The 17,616-nt window shown below is 46.3% G+C and overlaps 1 protein-coding gene across 1 annotated transcript in view; it reads right to left on the bottom strand.

The window, feature by feature from the left end:
* Positions 1 to 17,616, bottom strand: part of LOC133126607 (suppressor of tumorigenicity 14 protein homolog) — a 460,185-nt gene that overhangs the window by 80,543 nt on the left and 362,026 nt on the right. The window lies entirely within an intron of this gene.

Raw genomic sequence — 17,616 nt, 5'->3', positions numbered from 1 at the left:
CAAATGTAAAATGTAGTGCCATGAAAAATTTCCCCTTTCCTGATTTCCTCTAGTATTGCATGTCACACTGAATGGTACCTGTTCTTTAGACAAAATGTAATGTTGTCTATGGAACTTGAGTAAACACATTTTTTAAATAACTTGTCAGACAGCAGGAACGAGGAACCAATCGCAACCCAGAAATGGGTGGAATAAGTGTCTTTAATAAAGAACTGGCAGGGCAGGCAGGCAATAATCAAACACCGACAGACTGGCATGGCAGAGAACACAGTTCGTAGACGTGGTCACTGGCAATGGATTAATAAGGCAAACAGGTATAACAAGGGTAATCCAAACCTTAGTTGTGGTCACAGGCGAAAGTCCAAACACAGAAAAGCAGGCAGAACAGGTAACGAAAGTCCAGTAGTAAGAGATCCAAAATATAACAGAAAGGTACTCCAAATAACAGAGGTTGGGGTACACGAAACAGGTTGTAACACGGAGCAGACAGGCAGAAGAACACTGGAGAGAATGGTTTGCACACATTACAATCTGAAGTAAAACAAGGAGGTTAAATACAGAGAGTGATTGGACAGAAATGACAAACGTGTGCGTGTGGGGAAAAAGGGGTAACAAGACTCAGGTGAACTGAATGACAGAATGAATGAAAACTATGGGATGTGAGATGGGACAAAAGGCATGAGAACCACATGGGGAAAACAGAAACTTGCTTTCAAGCAAATTCAAAGGTTTGGTATGCCATGATCAAAGGAAATTCAAGAAGAGATTAGAAAAAAAGTTGTTGAAATATATTAGCCTGGAAATGGTAACAAAGCCATTTCGAAGTCTCCGGGACTCCACCAAACCACAGTCAGAGCCATTATCTCCAAACTTCTAAAGGGAAGAGATGAAAGAGATGCATGCACTTTACTTTATATCTTTATACCTTGCTACCCAGGACCATGTAAATATTATGATACTAACTACAACACATGCTAGATGCCGAAAAACTGATCGGCTAAGAAACACATTCAGTGTATGTGTATACAGGGTGAGTGTGTGTGTGTGTGTGTGTGTGTGTGTGAGTGTGTGTGTGGCAGCAATTATTTCCACAGGGTCAGTCACAGTTGCAGTAGCTTCTCAAATCAGCACCTTTTAAAATACAACAAAGTTAACCTCAAACTATCTGCTTGTTTGGAATGCAAGATAAAAATGTATCTACTTTTTAAATCTTTTCCTGCGTATATAATGCAGAATACTGCATTAGTGTGTCCGCTGATATAAAGATGTCTGCAATCAGTAAATATAGTGTGATATATACCAATCAGCCAGAACATTAAACCCACCTGCTTAAACCAGTTATTCATGATAAAAAATGCTGTATACACTTATCTATAAACACTTAATATTTCATTATATGATATGTGTATTGTGGCACCCCACGGGGAGAGAGAGGCAGAGAGAGCAGGAATAAGGGTGTCCAAAATTATATTTTAATAAATTTTTGTTAAGTGTCTTCAGGACACATTCAATTCTCACTTTTGTCCAATAAAGAAAAAAACAGAAAAAAAATCACCGGCCAAAAATGTAGGTACACCGGTCCTTTTCGAACCACGTGGCTCTGTCAGCCCGTCGGTATCTGGGTTGCGGCTCCGCCCTATCCGCGCCTTTCCCGGCATGGAGATCCACGTCCCCGCTTTGTCACTCGGTTCTGTGTCGGGTTGGCTGTGTTTAAGTCGTGCTGGCTCCGCATCCGTCTCCCTTACTGCTCAGCCCCGTTCTGCGGTTGTGCCCGGCCTTTTGTAGGGCTCCTCTCTCTCAAACTCGTCCCAGCTGCGCCTGTCAAATCAGAGCCTTAGAGTTCATTGCCCACATTCCCCACACGCCTTTCCTCCGGTGCTGCTGTCCTTGGTGCTGATCCTCCGCCGGCTCTCTCCACGGTGCTGACCTGTTAAGACACGAATTCGGGAAATACACGTTGTCAAGTATTTTCCTGAGCATTTGGCGTTGGCGCACGTGTCGTCTTACTCCCGTGGTGTACCGATTCCCGATCGGGCCGCCACATTTCCTCCCCCTCAGCTCCAAGCCCTCGGCGGAAGCGTTACCATAGAGCCCCTCGTTCATACGGGACAGGGCATTTGCATTTCCCTGGAGTCTCCCTGCTCGGTGTTCTACTTTGAAATTAAAACTTTGTAGTTCCAGGAACCACCGGGTCACTCTGGCGTTAGTGTCCTTACACCGGTACATCCATTTTAGTGGGTCCGTGATAAGGAGGAACTCTCGCCCCAGGAGGTAATACCTTAGCTTACTGACTGCCCATCTTATGGCCAGGCACTCCTTCTCCACCGTGCTATAGTTTTTCTCATGGTTTAGAAGTTTCCTGCTGATATAGGTGATGGGGTGCTCCGTTGTATCCTGGATCTGCGAGAGGACGGCCCCGAGCCCGGTCTCTGAGGCGTCGGTCTGTAAAACAAATTGTTGGGAAAAGTTAGGAGTGGTTAAAACTGGTTTATTCCCCAGGGCGTCTCTCAGGTCCCGGAAGGCACGCTTGGCGTCATTTCACTGTGTGCCGTTGGTCCTTTTTGGATAGCTCGTGCAGGGGGGCCACTCTGGTCGCGAAGTCGGGAATAAAATGTCGATAATACCCTACTAGGCCCAGGAACGTGCAAACCTGCTTCTTCGTGGTGGGTCATGGCCAGTGAGCGATCCCATCCACCTTCTGGCTCTAGGGTCGGACACACCCTCGTCCCACGGTGTGGCCCAGGTAGGGCTCCCCCAATCGGCACTGTGGACCATAATATCATCTAAATACGCGGCGGCATACTCCCTGTGGGTCCTGAGCAGGTTGTCCATGAGCCGTTGGAAGGTGGCGGGGGCTCCATGTACTCCAAAGGGCAGAACCCTATACTGGAACAGCCCGTCTGGGGTAGCGAAGGCCGTCTTCTCCCTCGCCTGCGGGGTTAGCGGCACCTGCCAGTATCCTCGGGTGAGATCCAGGGTGCTGATGTAGCGGTCGGGTCACAGCCGTTCAATCAACTTGTCAACCCGTGGCATGGGGTAGGCGTCGTATCTGGAGATTTCGTTCAGTTGGCGGAAGTCATTACAAAACCTCCAGCTTCCATCCGGTTTTGGGACCAAAACAACTGGGCTGGACCAGGCGCTTTGGGATTCTTCTATTATTCCCAGCTCCAGCATCCTCGCCACCTCCTCCCGGATTACCTGCCTTCTCGCCTCTGGAATCCGGTAGGGCCGCAGTCGAACCCTCCTCCCTGGCTCCGTGATGATGTCGTGGTGGACCCTTGTAGTCCGGCCTGGGAGAGGGGAAAACACGTCCCGGTGTTGGCTCACCATCTCCCGGAGGTCTTGTCGTTGTCGGCCCGTCAGCAAGTCTCCGGTGGCCACTTCTGAGGTTGTGTTGACGCCGCCTGTGGTTAAGCAAAGGGGAGCAGGGGTATGCACGGGTTTGTGCCACCTCTTTAGTAAGTTAATATGGTACTTTTGGGATTTGGTGTCTCCTCCCCACCTGTCTTACCGTGTAGTTCACAAGGCCGACTTTGGCCACCACCTCATAGGGCCCGTGCCATTTGGCCAGAAATTTACACTCACTTGTGGGGATTAGCACCATGACTTTCTCTCCTGGCTGGAATTCGCCCATGCCTGGGCGAGTAAGGGGTCTTGCAGCTGGGCGGAGCCAAAATCGGTGGGGGCCCTTTCCAACTCAGGCTGGAATTCTGAGAATCCGCCTGCGCTTCCCTCCTCGGCCACCAGGGGTTGTTGCGGTTCCGGGCCCTCCGGGGTGGTGTCCGTGCTCTCCGTGAGGGGTCTCGGCGTCGGTCTCCTCCGCCCTGGGGTCGGGGTCTCCTCCTCCTCACTCTCCCCAGTAGGGGCTACCAAAACCGGGTGGGGTTCCCGATGGCCCTTTCGACGGGGCCGGGAGGTGGGGGCTGGCCACTCATTCCAATAGCTCAGGAATAGAGGGCAGTCTCGTCCCAACAGCACCGCCACGGGGGGGTTTTCAACCACCCCCACCTTGCCTATGAATTGGCCCCTAGGGGTGATGATGGTCACCTCACTGGTGGGGTAGTGTCGGACATCGCCGTGGATGCAGGTGACGGTGATGTCTTCGCCCCGTCTCCCCCCTGCTAGGGTCGGCCTCACCAAGGTAATGGCGCTCCCGGAGTCCAGCAAGGCCTCCGCGTCTTGGCCCTCTATCCGGACAGGTAGCCTGGGGGCAGCAGTGCCCTGGTGGGCCCAGCACATGGTGAGGTAGTGGCACGGTCGGCCCATCTCACGTGCGGTGGCCATGGATTCCTCTCGACCGGGACAATCCCCGCTCAGGTGGCCCTCCCGGCCACAGGCGAAGCACCGTCGGGTCTCCCTTCGTCTGGGTCTCTCCTCCCTGTCGTCCTCCGTCCACCTTGGTCTGGGCCGCGGCTCCGGTCGGACGGCTATTGGAGGTCTCCGTGGGCTGTCGGGTTTCCTCCCCCGGACCATCTCTTGCGCCACCTGGTGGTTTTCCAGGAGGTTGACGAGGGCATCAATGGAGCGAGGCCCCTGCTGGGCCACATTTTTCTGGACTTCTGGCGACAGCGCTCGGACACAGTTGTCCAACACCACCCGATCGAGTAGGGGTGGCCCGTCGCCCTCGACTAGCCAGCTTTTGGTCAGTCTCCCCAGGGCCATCACCTGGCCTCGGGCCGGGAGGGCAGAGTCGTAGGTCCACCGGTGGAACCGCTGTGCCCTGGCTGGGAGGCTGTACCCATACTGGGCTAAAATTGTGGCTTTCAGCATGGGGTAGTCGTGGGCTTCTGCCAGAGGGAGGCCCCCGGTAGGCCTTCTGGGCCTCCCCACTGAGGAACGGGGCTAGGATGGAGCCCCAGGCATCTGGAGGCCATTTTTCCAGGTACGCCGCTCTTTCAAAGGTTTCGAGGTAGGCCTCGATTTCGTCGTCGGGGGTCTGCTTCAGCAGTACATCTTTTGGAGTTCTGGTTGGTGTCGCCGGGCGGGATTTCTGGCACAGTTCCGCCACGGCCTTCTGCAGGGCGCCTTGGGATCGCAGCAGGGCGTTGATGGCGTCTTCCATTTTTTTTTTTTTTTTGTGGGGGCAATTAGCTACTCTCTCTTTCTGCAGCTGGGGTCACTGTGCCCGCATTCTCCACCATATGTGGCACCCCACGGGGAGAGAGAGGCAGAGTGAGCAGGAATAAGGGTGTCCAAAATTATATTTTAATACATTGTTAAGTGTCTTCAGGACACATTCAATTCTCACTTTTGTCCAATAAAGAAAAAAACTGAAAAAAAAATCATCGGCCAAAAATGTAGGTACACCGGTCCTTTTCGAACCACGTGGCTCTGTCAGCCCGTCAGTATCTGAGTTGCGGCTCCGCCCTATCCGCGCCTTTCCCGGCACAGAGATCCACGTCCCCGCTTTGTCACTCGGTTCTGCGTCGGGTTGGCTGTGTTTAAGTCGTGCTGGCTCCGCATCCGTCTCCCTTACAGCTCAGCCCCGTTCTGCGGTTGTGCCTGGCCTTTTGTAGGGCTCCTCTCTCTCTCTCGAACTCGTCCCAGCTGCGCCTGTCAAATCAGAGCCTTAGAGTTCATTGCCCACATTCCCCACGCGCCTTTCCTCTGGTGCTGCTGTCCTTGGTGCTGATCCTCCGCCGGCTCTCTCCACGGTGCTGACCTGTTAAGACACGAATTCGGGAAATACACGTTGTCAAGTATTTTCCCGATAATTTGGCGTTGGCGCACGTGTCGTCTTACTCCCGTGGCGTACCGATTCCCGATCGGGCCGCCACAGTATTTATAAAAGCAGATAATCATAAGTGAATTGCATTCAAAAGTCACATTTTTGTTTATCAAGTGCAGTTATTTAAAGTGCAGAATCACCATGCAACATGGTCCCAATACGCTTTACAAATAATGCAGACAAAATATGCATTAAAGAAAAAGGAAGAAAGGAAAATAAATGTAATTTAATAACAATTTAAGAGATCAAATTTAAAATGTAGTATTTAAAACACAGTTTGGCCAATTTAAAACAGTATTTAAACAGTATTTAAAACACAAAGATGCAATGGTATTAAAACACAGTATTTAAAACAGTATTTAAAACACAATATTTAAACAGTGTTTAAAACACCAAAACGCAATACAGCCCTACTAGCCCTACCTGCCACCAGTGTTATAGGGATGCATTTCTAGAGTAGGCTGTAATGAAGTGAGTAAAAGTAAGTTTTTAGTCTTGATTTAAATGTTTTAAGTGAGTACATAACTTTAACTAGGTGTGTTGGTATCGCTGCGGGCTATTCCACTAGACACGGTAAAGTCGTTTTTTAAATTGCTATTTTGAACAGCTGAGGTTAGATCCTGAGCTAGTTTTATTTTATCGGCGTGTCTTAATCACTGATACTGGTTTGCTACCTGTTAGTGATTGTTCAATTGTTTGGATGGCAAAGGAATTTGTCAGTAAATTAATCGTGATTTGGTATTCCTTTCAAGCAATCTTAGCCAATTGAAATAGGTGTGCTCAGAGCGACGCTGGGTATATTAGAAGTAGTAGTAGTTAAAAGTAGTTGTTAGTCAGTGAGTGCATAACTTTAACCAGGTGTGTTGGTATCGCTGCAGGCCATTCCACTAGATGCGGTAAAGTAGTTTTAGCTCTGTCCCAGTTTATGTTATGTTTCACCCATCCCAGTCTGCTCTCTCCCTTGAAGAGAGGGCCTCCACGGCGCCAGAACCCCGGAACCCCTCCAACCTCAGCTACCCCCCGCTGACCACCTGTGAGGACTTTGCGATCGCAGGGGGACTATGGAACTGCCAGTCTGCCACTCGGAAGGCTGACTTCATCCCCGCATCCGGCCACGGCGGTGGTACTGGTTTGTTAATTTTCCCCTCAATTGTTCTCCCCCTCTCTGACCTTTCCATATCCACTTTTGAACACCATTCTGTTGCAGTATCCTACCCTACTAATCTCTTCATTGCAGTTGTCTATCGTCCTCCGGGCCCCTGGGAAGTTTCCTTGATGAGCTAGACACCCTTCTCAGCTCCTTCCCTGAGGATGGCACCCCACTGATTCTCCTCAGAGACTTCAACATCCACCTTGAAGCCTCCCTTCCTACCACTTCTCCACTCCTTCGACCTCTCCCTGCAACCCACAAGGCAGGCAATGTCCTAGACCTTATCTTCGTGAGGAACTGCTCATGCTCCAATTTCACGGTTACACCTCTGCATACATCTGATCACCACTTCATCCCTCCCTCTTTCTCCCTATCATCCCTCCCTCCTCCCACCCGCACTTCCTCAGCCCGCCGTAACCTCCACTCCCTCTTCTAACCCCCGGAAACTATTCTCTATTTTCTCCTCTCTCCTCAGCACGCTGCCTCCTCCACCTCAGTCGTCCTTCTCTGCTGATGACTTTGCAGACTTTTTCGATGAGAAGGTCACAGACATCCGCAGATCCTTTGCAACCACCATGCCCCTCTCTGTGCCCCTGCCCCCCTCTAGGCCCATCCCTTCCTTTTCCACTTTTTCTCCCCTTACAGACTCTGATGTTTCTCAACTCCTGCACTCCCACCACCATACAACCTGTGCCCTTGACCCTATCCCCGCTTCTCTCCTCCATACTATCACACCTGACATTCTCCCATTTGTCACCTCCCTTGTCAACTCCTCCCTGTCTTCTTGCTGTTTTCCATCATCCTCTAAGAGGGCCCACATCACCCCGCTGCTAAAAAAGCCTACCCTGGATTCCTCCATCATCCAGAACTACCACCCGGTATCTCTTCTTCCTTTTCTATCCAAAACAGTTGAACAAGCTGCTTCTAATCAACTTTCTTCTTTCTTTTCTAAAAACAACCTGCTAGACCCCCATCAGACTGGCTTCAGACCTGGCCACTCGACGGAGACCGCACTCCGTCAATGAATCACTCCATGCCGCACGAGCAGCCTCCCTCTCTCCTCTGTCCTCATTCTTCTAGATCTCTCTGCTGCCTTTGACACATTACACATTACATTTTTGGCATTTGGCAGACGCTCTTATCCAGAGCGATGTACAGTTGATAAGACTAAGCAGGAGACAATTCTCCCCTGGAGCAATGCAGGGTTAAGGGCCTTGCTCAAGGGCCCAACGGCTGTACGGATCTTATTGTGGCTACACTGGGATTCAAACCACCAACCTTGCCTGTCCCAGTCATTTACCTTAACCACTATGCTACAGGCCGACACTGTGGATCACTCCATCCTCCTGTCCTCCCGGTCAACAACGGGGATCTGTGGCAAAGCCCTGAACTGGATCGGGTCCTACCTCTCTGGTCACTCCTTCCAGGTTTCCTGGGCTGGTACGGTATCGACACCTCAGCCCCTTGCCACAGGAGTTCCCCAGGGCTCAGTCCTTGGCCTGCTTCTTTTCTCGCTTTACACTCGTTCCCTTGGCCCTGTTATCACTGCACATGGTCTTTCCTACCACTGCTATGCGGATGAACCCAACTCTTCATCTCATTCCCACCATCTGACACACAGGTTTCAGCCTATATCTCTACTTGCCTGAGCGACATCCAGAGCTGGATGGACAACCACCATCTAAAGCTCCAGGTAAGACTGAAATTATATTCATTCCTGCTATTACCTCTCCCCATCTGGATCTCTCCATTTCCCTAGGGGATATCTCACTGACGCCATCACCCTGTGCAAGGAACCTTGGCGTGGTGATGGACAGCAGACTGTCCCTCTCCAAGAAAATTGCAACGGTGACCCGGTCATGCAGGCCCTTCCTATATAACATACGGAGAATCCGCCCTTTCTCACCCCTTACTCGACCCAGCTCCTGGTCCAAGCCATAGTTTTGTCCCGCCTGGACTACTGCAACTCCCTCTTGGCTGGCCTCCTAGCATCTGCCATCAGACCCCTCCAACTTATCCAGAATGCAGCAGCTCATCTGGTCTTCAACCTTCCCAAACACTCGCATGTCACCCCCCTGCTTACTTCCCTCCATTGGCTGGCTGTCATGGCTTGCATCAAATTCAAAACATTGGTGCTAGCCTTCCAAGCAATTAAGGGGTCAGCTCCAACTTACCTCCAAAAAATCATCAGACCCTACACCCCCGCCAGACCTCTTAGTTTGGCCACCATAGGCTGCTTGGCGCCTCCCCCTCTCCGAACTTCCACCTCCCATTCACGACAACTGTCTGTTCTGGCTCCACGGTGGTGGAACGAACTCCCCTCTCCTCAGAACAGCAGAATCTTTTGCCATCTTCAAGCGCAGACTGAAGATGCACCTCTTCAAGCTGCACCTTTCCCTGTCCCTCCCTACCTTCCTGTAAACCTTAATTGTTGTCTTTACCTGTGATATTTACTTGTGTATTAGGATGTTTTATTTGGCTAGGTAAGCATTGTTTGGCTAGGTAAGCGGTTCATACATTGTTCATGCATTTGCGTGTTGCGGTACTAAGATACATTAAAAAAATATATATATATATATTGTAGTGACCCACTGGTAGGGAGAGAGAGAGAGAGTAAAATGGGTGAAAATACTTCTTTTTATTTTCCCCACGTGCCTTCAGGGCATTTCACAAGTCCAGCACAGACACGTGCTTTCTTTTCTGAACAAAACCACAAAAGAAAAAATTAGGAACTCCGATGTTGGAAAAACTCTAAAGAAACCGGCATTCATGTAGCCACGTTCGTCCGTCTTTTATCCGCCTTTGGTTCGTTCTGTCCCGGCGGTGCCCTGGCCGCGGAAGCCGTCTTTCCTCACCTAGTCGCCCGTCTTTGCTGCCATCTAGGCTTAGAGAGAGAGAGAGAGGTTAGCGAGTGTGTTGTTTTAATGGTCTGCTCACGTGAATCCGAGACTTTTGAGGGTTCGTCCGTGGGGGTTTCCTCCGTGTGCATGGGCTCTCTCGCAGTTTGTTAGCTCTGTCCAGGTTTAGCCAACCTATGCGTGTGCTCTGGCTCCGGATCTCTCCTCCTCCGTCATGAGCCCCGGGTTGCGTTTTTAGGCTCCTTTTGTAGACGCCGCTTCTCCTTCCCGAACTCGGTTCAGCTGTGCCTGTTTAATTAAAATGTTCATTCACGTGCGGAATGCGGCCGCACCCGTCTCGCCCCGGGGGTTGCTGGCCATGGTGCTGATTCTCCTCCCGGTCTCTCTCCAAGGTGCCGTTCTCTTAGGTAGGACAAGGGAAAATATTCAGAGTGAATCAGTTTCCCCAGCTCTTGGCGCCGGCGCACGGGCCGTTCCACCCCAGTGGTGTACCGATCCCTGGTCGGGCCACCACAATATATATATATATATATATATATATATATATATATATATATATATATATATATATATATATATATATATATATAAATAAATTCCGATGGTCCTTATCTTCGTTGTGCAGGTAGCAGTTGAAATTGTACTTCCCTCTAGGGTCTTTCAGTGCACTTATCCCTGGTATGGGTATGCACTTTGCACTTTGTTGTACATTGCTCTGCAAAATGCCATTAATGTAATCAACTGAACGTGCTTCTTTAACATGTAATGGAAGGCCATTCCAGAGATAAGGTGCACGGTATGCAAATGCTCTGTGACCAACAGATTTTTTCTTTACTGAAGGAATGACCAGAAGACCAGCATCGAAAGCGAAAAGTGTACCGGTGAATATGGTGTAATTAGTCAGATAGGTAGTGTGGTGCAAGACCAAGCAAGGCCTTATAAGTTAAAAGAAGGACCTTAAAATCAGCTCTAGCTTGTACTGGTAATCAGTGAAGAGAGGCCAGAATGGGTGTTATACGTTCAATTTTATTTGTTCTAGCTGCAGTATTCTGAACAAGCTGAATACTTCTAATAGCACAACTAGGAAGACCACAGAAAATAATCAATAACAATAATCAAGCCTAGAAGATGCATGCATAATAAATGCATGTATTAAGGTTTCAGCATCACACAGTGAAAGAATAGGTCGAATTTTAGCAATATTACTAATATGAAAAAATGTTATCTTGGTAATAGCCTTGATATGAGGCTGGAATGTCAGACGAGAATCAAAAAACACTCCAAGGTTTTTGATGGCCGGACCTTCAGAAATAATACAGCCATCAATGTTAACATTCATTCTCAAACAAGTATCCATGTTTGGCTGGTCTAACAACTATCAGTATTTAACCACAGAAAGTTCATACCCATCCAATTTTTTATTTCTGATACACATGCTTCTAAATTTAGGAGTTGGGAAAGGTCAATTGGTTTTACAGGTACATATAGCTGTGTGTCATCAGCATAGCAATGAAATTTAATACCATATTTGCAAATTATGTCACCAAGGGGAAGCATATAAATAGAAAAAAGCAAAGGGGCCAAGGACTGATCCCTGTGGTATACCAAACTTTACTTCAGACAATTCAGAGATTGTATTATTGTAAATTACACATTGAGTTCTATGTGCTACATAAGAATGAAAACAAGAAAGCACCATCCCCTGCAAGCCAGTATGCTTCTCCAGGTGGCTGAGAAGTATGCTATGGTCCACGGTGTCAAAAGCTGCACTTTGGTCAAGAAGCAGCAACGATGACGTCAGAATCAACTGCTTGGTCAAGGCGGTTTCAGTAGAATAACAGGACTGAAAGCCTTGAATTCAGAATTTGTGGATCCATGTTAGGTTTTTTAAGCAGCGGTTTAATAATGGCAGTTTTAAAAGCTGAGGGCACAGAGCCCATGGAGAGCGACTTATTGACAACATTAAGAATATGACTATTTAAAACAGGAAACAGTTCCTTAAAAGGACTAGACGGTATAGGGTCTAGTATGCACGTTTCGGTTTGGAAGCAGTTACCAAACTAGTAAAGGCTTCAGGGGAAATTATTTCAAACTGTGAAAGAGTGCAGTTGGTCCGAGTCACAGTGCCTGCCTCCATCAAAGTAATGGATAGATCATAGCCATCATTCTAAGCGGAGTGCGGACCATTGCACCAACTTTCTCTTTACGTTTCTGATAATGGAGTCACCAATTACCACGGAATAGGGAGGAAGTGGGTGCAGAGAGCGCTCCGCTACTGAGGCAGGCGGAGGAGGAGAGTAAGCTCAGACCAAGTGTTCAACTGTGGGCCGAGAAGTGGATCTAGGCCCTGCCTGGTCCAAGAGGGAGTTTGGCCCTGAGCGACAAGATGCAGCAACTTCACCCCAGAGCGCAACAACAGGAAAAAAAAAACAAGATCATTTTAATTACTGCTGACTACACAGGTTAGCTAAATATATGTTTGCTAGCTAGTTATGTGACCAACCACTATGGCTAACTATACTGCTAAAACTAGCTAATGTTACAGCATGATCAAAGCCAGTTTCTAGCCAGCTCTGCCTATCTTGTTAGCAATGATAGCTTGATGTCATTAATGTAGTGGTGGGCAGTGAAAGAGAATGAACAGAGAAGATGTCATGCCTCTTGCTAGCTGTTGATATCTGTAGGTAATGGTACATTAAGAGAATGTTGTTTTGTAGGCTTGGCGGTGACAACTAGTCTACTGCTGTTGTTGGTTTAATGTATATGCTTTACAGGACTTTCTATACAATAAGTATAGAAAGATAGCTTGCTAGGTAAGTAACACATTAGTTGGGGTAACACATATAATTATTTAAGTTGACTAGCCTAATTATAGCTTTGTACAGTTGTATCTCTAGCTACTAGTAATGAACAAGCTGGCTAGCTATCAATAGCTAATGTTAGCTGAGCTAACTGCCCTCTCGAAAGAGGTCAGAAATAGCCTGTCATGACAACATTTTTGGAAGTGTCGGAACAAAACTCTGCCCTCCTCCACTGCCCCAGTGTAGTGTGCATGTATGTATGTTTCGGTGTAAGTCTTCACATTTCTGGGTGACTTCATCACGCTCCCACCCATATAGGCTACAAAGAAAACCCAACCCATAAAATCTGGCACTGTCCAGATCCACAAAGCTGAGATGCCAATTAGGCCATGCAAAAATATGTAGGCAATTTCTTGTGTCGTTATTATCACGCATATCATCCTATCCAGATGGCGAAATGTCAGTTTGTTTTTGTGGGTCATATCCGACAAACAAATTTGGCAAAACAGGGAAGTGGGTTTATGTATTTGGTTGTAGCCTACATGAAACCAGCATGAGTGCTAACAAGTATGGCAGCTATAATTATTTCAGTAACCTAAGTAAACATGCATGAATTAATTTATTCAACCAACTGTTTCCAAATGGCATATTTATTACCAATATATTTGTTACAGATGTTACAGTGGGAAATATATATTTTTTAATGCGAACACTTGCAATACCTGACATATGAAGCACCATATAGGATAGGCTACGTTTCACTAATCGACAGAAATGTTTCTGAATTAGCATATGTGAGATGTGTAATGGTAATTTTCTTAATTGATTCTTAATCGACAATGTGTGTTAACATGAAGACAATCACGTCAACCTTTTATTTTTATACTATTAGACCACTTTCTGAATTAAGTACTTATTAGGAGTCTTTCTCTGTCTATGCAGTTGAAATTGTACCCTCTAGGGTCTTTCAGCGCACTTATCTCTGGTTATGAGTATGCACTTTGTTGTACGTCGCTCTGGTAAGAGCGTCTGCCAAATGCCATTAATGTAATGTAATGTATCTCCCAGCAGACAGACAGCCTTTGACCTTAATGTCTCTGCTTCTCCTAGAAGGGGGTTGCTAGCAAATTCCAGTCTTACACAGGGGTACTGTGCAAAATCTCCCAGGCAGAAATTTCAAGGCAGACAGGGGTTTCCAGATGTGCTGTCCAAGCTCTGTTGAATGAGTACAAAGAAACGGGCAACGTTGAGGACCGTAGACGCAGTGGTCGGCTAAGGAAAGTGCAGCAGATGAAAGACACATCATGCTTACTTCCCTACACAATTGGAAGATGTCCAGCAGTGCCATCAGCTCAGAATTGGCAGAAACCAGTGGGACCCAGGTACACCCATGTACTGTGCGGGGAACTCTGGTCAGAAGTGGTCTTCATGGAAGAATTGCGGCCAAAAAACCATACCTCCAACGTGGAAACAAGGCCAAGTGACTCCACTATGCATGAAAACACAGGAACTGGGGTGCAGAAAAATGGCAGCAGGTTCTCTAGACTGATGAGTCAAAATTTGAAATATTTGGCTGTAGCAGAAGGTAGTTTGTTTGTGGAAGGGCTGGAGAGCGGTACAAGAATAAGTGTCTGCAGGCAACAGTGAAGCATGGTGGAGGTTCCTTGCAAGTTTGGGGCTGCATTTCTGCAAATGGAGTTGGGGATTTGGTCAGAATTAATGGTCTCCTCAATGCTGAGAAGTACAGGCAGATACTTATCCATCATGCAATACCATCAGGGAGGCATCTGACTGGCCCCAAATTTATTCTGCAGCAGGACAACGACCCCAAACATACAGCCAATGTAATTAAGAACTATCTTCAGCATAAAGAAGAACAAGGAGTCCTGGAAGTGATGGTATGGCCCCCACAGAGCCCTGATCTCAACATCATCAAATCAGTCTGGGAGGCTGCCTAAATCCACAGAAGAATTGTGGCTAGTTCTCCAAGATGTTTGGAACAACTTCCTGCCGAGTTCCTTCAAAAACTGTGTCCAAGTATACCAAGAAGAATTGATGCTGTTTTGAAGGCAAAGGGTGATCACACCAAATATTGATTTGATTTAGATTTTCTTCTGTTCATTCACTTCTTCTGTTCATGCATTTTGTTAATTGATAAAAATAAACTATTAACATTTCCATTTTTGAAAGCATTCTTATTTTATAGCATTTATTCACACCTGCTAAAACGAAGTACTGTTTATAAAAAATTGAATGCACTGGTATCTGATCGGTACTCTGCCGATATGCAAGTTCAGGTATCGGAACATCTCTACTCATATTTCAGCAACGCTGAAATGTATCGACACCAATCTGTGGTTAACCTGCATTGGCTCTGGTTCAGAAAGTTCAGCCCAGGGTTGGTAGTTTGACTGTGGGGTGAAGGCTGTGCGGATCTTATTGTGGCTAAACTGGGGATTGAACCACTGACCTTGCGTGTCCCAGTCCTGTACCTTAACCACTACACTACAGGCCGCCGATCAATTTGCTGGTTCCGTCCTTGGCCAGTTTGTTCTGTCAGGCTTCAGAACATAAGAGTCAACAGTGACCAGGAAATAATCCAAATGCTACTTTTTATTAAATGGTAAGCAGGCTAGACAGGCAATGATCAAGCGATGCTAACAGGAATGGTGAAGTTAAGTAAGTATGTTGTCAAATAAACAGGAAGAGGTTTGTACACGGGAGAGCAGTCAACAGCAGAGGTACAATATGTGATCCAAAGTCTGTGAAATGAAAAGCAAGCCGGGTCCGATAACCGCAGTTCACTAGACAATCAAAAGGGCAATCCAAAAGACAGTGGTAGCGGTACACAAAATGGATTGAAGCACAGGAAAGGCAGACAGAAAAATGCTCGTAAGTATGGCTGAGGCGCATAGCAAATAGGCAAAGGACTAAAGGAAACATACAGGTATAAATGGGCAGGTGAATTAATTGAAATGACAAACTGGTGTGCAGGCGGGGAACAAGTAATGCGAAACAGGTGAAATGATTTAGAATTAATGCATTCATGAATTAATTCATGACAGGGTGTATGGAAAACTAAGACGGACAATAAACACGAGCACAGCACATGAAACAGAAAAACACCAAACAGACTGACAAATTATGACAAGCTTCTTTACAATTATGAATGGACTCTTACATTTCTTCCTAGGTTTTGGAGGCAACCCTTTCTTGTTCATAAAGTCTTTTAACCACACATATTGATTTTCCTCATACACGTTAAGATCAGAGTAGAATTTCAGTTTTCCTGCGACTTTGTTATGATTCTTCTGTACAGCCTGTCTGACTGTACTGAACTACCCTTGTACCGTTGAGTATAATCAGGGATATACAGACATTCTGCATTCTGGGGTGTTCCCATGTCTACATCATCCCAAGGTAAAATCTCATCCCAATCGCTTTTATTTTCTTCTACAAACACTGAGAGCATGTTTATGACTGTTTTATTCAGTCGCTCCACCAAGCCACCTGACTGACGATTGTACACTGAACAGGACTGAGTCAAAATTATATCCTTGATCAGAGTAAATCACTCCAAACAAACATAAAAATCCACACAGAAATTAAGTAAAAACACCAACCATGTTTTACAATGGCCATCTCAGTTTCACACTTAAATCTCATGAAGAACCTGTGGTCTGAACTGAAGAGGGTTGTATCCAAAGGATATCAATGATTCTGAAAAGTTCGGCATGGATGAATGGTAAAAAATCCCTCCAAATGTGTTCAGTAACCTGAACCCAGTAAATCACAAACTATAGGAAAAGACTCGTAATTGTGGAACCAGTTTTTTGAGGATTTTGTTTTTATTATTTGATTGATTTTACTGAATCATTAATATAGCACACTGCTATTATTATGTTGGAAAATAAAGCTTATGCGAATAACTGTATTAACTATTATTTTTTAGTTTGCAGTCGTCTGGCAGTCGGAGGGTTGCTGGTTCCATCCCACCAAAATGTCCCTGAACAAGACACCTAACCCCCAAATGCTCCTGACGAGCTGGTTGGTTCCTTGTAATCCAATCACCGTTGGTGTATGAGTGTGTGTATGAATGGGTGAATGAGAAGCATGAATTTTACAGCACTTTGGATAAAGGTGCTATATAAATACCAATTTACCATTAACCATTTTCCCTGGTTATGGGTATGCACTTTGCACTTTGTTGTACGTCATTCTGGTTAAGTCTGCCAAATTCCAATAATGTAATGCAATATAATGTCATATTTATCAAGGGTGCCAATCATTCTGTTCTTTTGACTCCAGCACATTGGACTTGAAATGTAACAATGCAGACTCTCAATTTGTCTTGTAATTTAACATAACATAATGGTGAGAACAGGCCATTCAGCCCAGCAATGCTCACCTTTTGCTACCACTAAGTGTACCTACTGCTTAATTTGCCTAAAAGCTAAATGGTATCGAGCACTGTATCAAACCTGGTCTTGGAAACCCCAAGTGTTTCTGCCTCCACCAGTGTTTCTACCTCCAATTTGAGTGCATGTACATCCATATCATTTGATCCTTGTAGGAATTGCATCACTTTTTATACATAGTCCAAAAGTCATCGGATTGTTGGCTTCCCAGCTGTTTCTGATTAGACAGGTGTATCAAATTGCTTTCTTAGTGCAAGTATAAGAAACCTTCCAGTATTTAATCTTGTTTCCAGGATTTTGATGATTTTGACTGTTATTGGCATTTTGTGCCAGTGAAAGAAAGGTAAGTTACAACGGTTTAAGTGATTAAATGGTTAATGTAATAAAAACAGTTAATGCAAGAACTTTGTCCTCTTTAATGTAATAACTTTTGCCAGTTAATGTAGTAGCGTATACATTAACCGGTGGTTATTGCATTAACTGGCGTTACAACTTTTTTGTATGAATAATGTAATACTTCAGGAAGCCTGGCACCTCCCCCTCGTCGCACCTGCACTTCTCGGTCATGACTGCTATCTCTTATGTCAGTCTTTGTCCATTTTCAAGCGCAGACTGAAGACTCATCTCATCTGAGATTTGGTGATGTTGATAGATTTCATGG

The sequence above is a fragment of the Conger conger genome, chromosome 4 (assembly GCF_963514075.1).
Source record: "Conger conger chromosome 4, fConCon1.1, whole genome shotgun sequence".
In the NCBI taxonomy this organism is placed as follows: Eukaryota; Metazoa; Chordata; class Actinopteri; order Anguilliformes; family Congridae; genus Conger; species Conger conger.
The sequence above is the reverse complement of the archived record's forward strand: the minus strand, read 5'-3'. Positions and strand labels throughout refer to the sequence as shown.